The following is a 7,277-nucleotide window of genomic DNA, read 5'->3' as shown; positions in this document are numbered from 1 at the left end:
CTTCATAGCATCAAGGAGAGACCGCGATCATTCCTAAGGTCTCTAATCTAACAATTATCATTTCCCACTGAACTTATATTTCAATGTGTTGTCTAATTTAAATATAAATGAATAATGCATAAAAATCAATTTCCTAGCATCTGATATTTATTAAAATTATCTCAAGAAATGAACAACAGTTTTTTTTCCTGAACACTTAAATTAATGATAAATAAATATGAGTAATTCATAAAAATTTATCAACATGTATGACATACATACAAACTCAAATAGATACTTGTTTTACTTAAACAATAGAGACAAATGAGTAATTTTTTAATTCCTTAATTGCTGTTAGATTTTGTTTAATACATATGCCTATCATGGTGAATTTAGTGTTTTATTTTAGACAACAAAGTTTGTTATATAGAATTGAAAGCAACATGTTGTTGGTGTACATTTTAGGTGCTTGAGTCTGTTTAAACCTTGTTTCAGTGAACTTGGACATATATTTTAGAGTACAATACCAAATTTATCTGGGATTTAAAATACAGAAATTAAAAAAAAAAGTCCCTGGAAGTGTCTAGCTCCCTCTGTCTGCATTATGCATGGATAGGAAGACTGTTATGGTTCATCTTAATTGTCACCTTGGCTGGATTTGGAATCACCTAAGAGACACACTTCTGAATGTATCGTTGAGAGGATTTCCAGGAAGGTTTAACTGCGATGGGGGAGACCCACCTTGAATGTGGAAGCACCACCCTATGCCAGCCAATACCCTCATGGAGTGTTCTTTGCCTCCTCATCTGCTGAAGTGTGAGGCCTAGCTGTATGATTGCGTAGTCACAAACTGCTATACTTTCTTAACTAAGATGAACTCTACTCTCTCAGACTATGACCCACTTAAGTTGTTTATGTCAGTATTTTGTCATAACGAGAAAGATTAACAATTAGACCAACCAAATATAAGTGTTTGACATATATCGTATTTGATTTAGTCACATTGCTTATAAGGATAGTCACATACTTAAGAGGAAAATCAACATGGAAAATCAGTTTGATGAATGAATCTCACTAACTTGAAAACAATCTAATCTGACTTTCTGCTGCTGTTCTCCAAGGAATCCCAAACAGTTGTTCCTGTAATCAGTCAGGTCACATAGCACCATATGGAAGAGATATTCATATCCTTGAAGAAGCAAATCTTTTACAAATTTTGAGTTAGGTGGTATATCTTTCATCTGAGTACTCAGGTGGCAGAGGGGGGCAAATCTCAGTGTTCAAGGGCAGCCTGATCCTCATAGCAAGTTCTCAGACAGTCAGAACTATACAAATAATAATAATAATAATAATAATAATAATAATAATAATACAAAACAAAAAACCCTATCTCAAAAATAAAAAACAAAACCGGACAACAATAACAAATCAAATCCTGTACAGAAAGACAAACATGGTATGTGCTCACTTATAAATAATGAATAAGGATTTCCATCCCAAAGAAGCAAAGTAATATGGAGGGCTCAAGGGGCCTGGCTAACTCTCACTGAGAAGGGGAAATAGAATAGACATGGTGGATTACTGGAAGGAGGGATCTGCATGGGGAAAAGGTGAGGATGGTGACAGGTGGGAGAGCATACTGAGAGAGACAACTGGAACAAGCGGGGAGGGGGTGCATCTCTGGAATGAACTGGAAACCTACAGCAATGAAAATTCCCAGAAATCTATATGGGGGATGCTAACAAAGACTTCTAGCAATGGGGGATATGGAGCCTGAACAGGCTGTCTCCTGTAACCAGGCAACTCTTCCAATGGGCTTGGGAAGCCATCCACCTACTATTTGTCCTGCCTACAAGATGTGCCGGGACTTATGACTAGCATAATGAAGAAAACCTACAGAATCAATTTACCTGGGCTCATAGAGGTTCACAGAGATGAAGTGGCAACCAGGAAGCCTGTATGGGACTGACCTATGTCCTCCATATGTAACACTTGTATAACTTGGTCTATAAGTGGACTCTTCAACAGCAGGAGCAGCAGTTGTCTCTGACTCTGTTGCCTGTCTTTGGGACAATTTTCTTCTACTGGGTGGCCTTGTCTAGCTTCAATAGGAGAAGATGCATCTAGCCTTACTGAAACTTAATATGCCAAGACTGGTTGATATCCGTAAGAGGCCTCTCTTTTCTGAAGAGATAGGGAGAAGGGGCTGATGGAGAAAGATGGAGGAGAAGGAGGAGGGAAAATTGTGGTCTAGGTATAAAGTAAATAAATTAATTAATTTTAAAAAGTTTTGGATTAGCTATATCTCATTGCATATTACTTTTCAGACCATGAGAAAGTACAATAAAAGTTTACCTTCCAAGAGAACACCAGCAAAATTAAGAAACACACTCTTTTTTTGAATTTTTAATATTTTTAATTACGTATTTTCCTCAATTACATTTCCAATGCTATCCCAAAAGTCCCCCATACCCTCCCCCCCCACTTCCCTACCCACCCATTCCCATTTTTTTGGCCCTGGCATTCCCCTGTACTGGGGCAGATAAAGTTTGTGTGTCCAATGGGCCTCTCTTTCCAGTGATGGCCGACTAGGCCATCTTTTGATACATATGCAGCTAGAGTCAAGAGCTCTGGGGTACTGGTTAGTTCATAATGTTGTTCCGCCTATAGGGTTGCAGATCCCTTTAGCTCCTTGGCTACTTTCTCTAGCTCCTCCATTGGGAGCCCTGTGATCCATCCATTAGCTGACTGTGAGCATCCACTTCTGTGTTTGCTAGGCCCCGGCATAGTCTCACAAGAGACAGCTATATCTGGGTCCTTTCAGCAAAATCTTGCTAGTGTATGCAATGGTGTCAGCGTTTGGAAGCTGATTATGGGGTGGATCCCTGGATATGTCAGTCTCTAGATGGTCCATCCTTTCGTCACAGCTCCTAACTTTGTCTCTGTAACTCCTTCCATGGGTGTTTTGTTCCCAATTCTAAGAAGGGGCAAAGTGTCCACACTTCGGTCTTTATTCTTCTTGAGTTTCATGCGTTTAGCAAATTGTATCTTATATCTTGGGTATCCTAAGTTTTGGGATAATATCCACTTATCAGTGAGTACATATTGTGTGAGTTCCTTTGTGATTGTGTTACCTCACTCAGGATGATGCCCTCCAGGTCCATCCATTTGGCTAGGAATTTCATAAATTCATTCTTTTTAATAGCTGAGTAGTACTCCATTGTGTAAATGTATCACATTTTCTGTATCCATTCCTCTGTTGAGGGGCATTTGGGTTCTTTCCAGCTTCTGGCTATTATAAATAAGGCTGCTATGAACATAGTGGAGTATGTGTCCTTCTTACCGGTTGGGATATCTTCTGGATATATTCCCAGGAGAGTTATTGCTGGATCCTCCTATAGTACTATGTCCAATTTTCTAAGGAACCACCAGACTGATTTCCAGAGTGGTTGTACAAGCTTGCAATCCCACCAACAATGGAGGAGTGTTCCTCTTTCTCCACATCCTTGCCAGCATCTGCTGTCACCTGAATTTTTCAACTTAGCCATTCTGACTGGTGTGAGGTGGAATCTCAGGGTTGTTTTGATTTGCATTTCCCTGATGATTAAGGATGTTGAACATTTTTTCAGGTGCTTCTCAGCCTTTGGGTATTCCTCAGGTGAGAATTCTTTGTTTAGCTCTGAGCCCCATTTTTTAATGGGGTTATTTGATTTTCTGGAGTCCACTTTCTTGAGTTCTTTATATATAATGGATATTAGTCCCCTATCTGATTTAGGATAGGTAAAGATCCTTTCCCAATCTGTTGGTGGCCTTTTTGTCTTATTGACAGTGTCTATTGCCTTGCAGAAGCTTTGCAATTTTATGAGGTCCCATTTGTCAATTCTAGATCTGACAGCACAAGTCATTGCTGTTCTATTCAGGAATTTTTCCCCTGTACCCATATCTTCGAGGCTTTTCCCTACTTTCTCCTCTATAAGTTTCAGTGTCTCTGGTTTTATGTGGAGTTCTTTAATCCACTTAGATTTGACCTTAGTACAAGGAGATAGGAATGGATCAACTTGCATTCTTCTACATGATAACCACCAGTTGTGCCAGCACCATTTGTTGAAAATGCTGTCTTTTTTCCACTGGATGGTTTTAGCTCCATTGTCAAAGATCAAGTGACCATAGATGTGTGGGTTCATTTCTGGGTCTTCAATTCTATTCCATTGGTATACTTGTCTGTAGCTATACCAGTACCATGCAGTTTTTTTTATCACAATTGTTCTGTAGTACAGCTTTAGGTCAGGCATGGTGATTCCACCAGAGGTTCTTTTATCCTTGAGAAGAGTTTTTGCTATCCTAGGTTTTTTTGTTATTCCAGATGAATTTGCAGATTTCCCTTTCTAATTCCTTGAAGAATTGAGTTGGAATTTTGATGGGGATTGCATTGAAGCTGTAGATTGCTTTTGGCAAGATAGCCATTTTTACAATGTTGATCCTGCCAATCCATGAGCATGGGAGATCTTTCCATCTTCTGAGATCTTCTTTAATTTCTTTCTTCAGAGACTTGAAGTTCTTATCATACAGATCTTTCACTTCCTTAGTTAGAGTCACGCCAAGATATTTTATATTATTTGTGACTATTGAGAAAGGTGTTGTTTCCCTAATTTCTTTCTCAGCCTGTTTATTCTTTGTGTAGAGAAAGGCCATTGACTTGTTTGAGTTAATTTTATATCCTGCTACTTCACTGAAGCTGTTTATCAGGTTTAGGAGTTCTCTGGTGGAATTTTTAGGGTCACTTATATATACTATCATATCATCTACAAAAAGTGATATTTTGAGTTCCTCTTTTCCAATTTGTATCCCCTTGATCTCCTTTTGTTGTCGAATTGCTCTGGCTAGGACTTGAAGTACAATGTTGAATAGGTATGGAGAGAATGGGCAGCCTTGTCTAGTCCCTGATTTTAGTGGGATTGCTTCTAGCTTCTCACCATTTACTTTAATGTTGTCTACTGGTTTGCTGTAGATTGCTTTTATCATAGTTAGGTATGGGCCTTGAATTCCTGATCTTTCCAAGACTTTTACCATGAATGGGTGTTGGATCTTGTCGAATGCTTTTTCTGCATCTAACGAGATGATCATGTGGTTTTTGTCTTTGAGTTTGTTTATATAATGGAATACGTTGATGGATTTCCGTATATTAAACCATTCCTGCATCCCTGGAATAAAACCTACTTGGTCAGGATGGGTGATTGCTTTAATGTGAAGAACCACACTCTTAATGTGGTTAGTGCTAAGTAGTGTAGGGGTGGAGTCTGAATTAGAGGATTCTCTTTCCTCCTTCCTTCCTTACAATTATGTCTCTATGGTGGCTCGCATGGTGTCACTGGTGTCAGATGAGCTTGTCTACCTGTGGTAACTATAAGGATAATTTCTTTTATATTGTCTAAAGTCAATGAATACAGAAATCATGATAACTGCATTCAGTTGCCCACAGAAGTCTAGTGTATATAGCCCCATCTTCTGTATTGTATACTGCATAGATTGAAAATATCATACCATTTTCCTATGAGATATGATAATTAAAAACGTGGCATTAGTGCATATTCAGTATATAAAGTGCTAAGTTACACAAAGACAACTTCATACAAGCATGTTATGTACTACAAAGTTAATCATTTTGCAGAAAATTCATTTGAAACTCTGAAAGGTTACTATATCAGACTCCATAAAGTTGTTTTCTGAAGAACAATGTGTTTCTGTGGAACATACAAAGTGAAAATTATCGGCTCTCTGCTCCTCCCTGTTCCAGAGACAGCCGCATCTTCTTGTGCAGTGCCAGCCTCGTCCCGTAGACAAAATGGTGAAGGTCGGTGTGAACGAATTTGGCCGTATTGGGCGCCTGGTCACCAGGGCTGCCATCTGCAGTGGCAAAGTGGAGATTGTTGCCATCAACGACCCCTTCATTGACCTCAACTACATGGTCTACATGTTCCAGTATGACTCCACCCACGGCAAATTCAACGGCACAGTCAAGGCCGAGAATGGGAAGCTCGTCATCAACGGGAAGCCCATCACGATCTTCCAGGAGCGAGACCCCGCTAACATCAAATGGGGTAAGGCCGGTGCTGAGTATGTTGTGGAGTCTACTGGTGTCTTCACCACCATGGAGAAGGCCAGGGCCCACTTGAAGGGTGGAGCCAAAAGGGTCATCATCTCCGCCCCTTCTGCCGATGCCCCCATGTTTGTGATGGTGAACCACGAGAAATATGACAACTCACTCAAGATTGTCAGCAATGCATCCTGCACCACCAACTGCTTAGCCCCCCTGGCCAAGGTCATCCATGACAACTTTGGCATTGTGGAAGGGCTCATGACCACGGTCCATGCCATCACTGCCACCCAGAAGACTGTGGATGGCCCCTCTGGAAAGCTGTGGCGTGATGGTCGTGGGGCTGCCCAGAACATCATCCCTGCATCCACTGGTGCTGCCAAGGCTGTGGGCAAGGTCATCCCAGAGCTGAACGGGAAGCTCACTGGCATGGCCTTCCGTGTTCCTACCCCCAATGTGTCCGTCGTGGATCTGACGTGCCGCCTGGAGAAACCTGCCAAGTATGATGACATCAAGAAGGTGGTGAAGCAGGCATCTGAGGGCCCACTGAAGGGCATCTTGGGCTACACTGAGGACCAGGTTGTCTCCTGCAACTTCAACAGCAACTCCCACTCTTCCACCTTCGATGCCGGGGCTGGCATTGCTCTCAATGACAACTTTGTCAAGCTCATTTCCTGGTATGACAATGAATACGGCTACAGCAACAGGGTGGTGGACCTCATGGCCTACATGGCCTCCAAGGAGTAAGAAACCCTGGACCACCCACCCCAGCAAGGACACTGAGCAAGAGAGAGGCCCTATCCCAACTCGGCCCCCAACACTGAGCATCTCCCTCACAATTTCCATCCCAGACCCCCATAATAACAGGAGGGGCCTAGGGAGCCCTCCCTACTCTCTTGAATACCATCAATAAAGTTTGCTGCACCCACAAAAAAAAAAAAAGAAAATTATCTATTAAAAACTAAAAGCTGTACAGAATTCCCAGGCTTAATACTTTCACTATATTTATAGCAAGGTTAGTGCCTTATGTAATTTTCTTTATTGCCTATGGCAGTTACCAATAGCTGTAGAACTGGAAACTAATGTAAAAATTAACAAAAAGAGAGTGAACAAAGTGAATGAGTTAAGTAACAAATGCTGAGGAAGGAAAAACACTTTTCTGCCTCTCTACAAATGCTCCAGTTTATCCCCAGGAGCATGAGAT

General features: G+C 41.1%; 1 pseudogene; it reads left to right on the top strand.

Annotated features, from left to right (window-relative positions):
• On the top strand, window positions 5,804–7,015 carry Gm10566 (predicted gene 10566; annotated as a pseudogene).

The sequence above is a fragment of the Mus musculus genome, chromosome 1 (assembly GCF_000001635.26).
Source record: "Mus musculus strain C57BL/6J chromosome 1, GRCm38.p6 C57BL/6J".
NCBI classification, from domain to species: Eukaryota; Metazoa; Chordata; class Mammalia; order Rodentia; family Muridae; genus Mus; species Mus musculus.
Note: the sequence above shows the minus strand (reverse complement) of the source record. Positions and strands in the feature narration are given on the sequence as shown.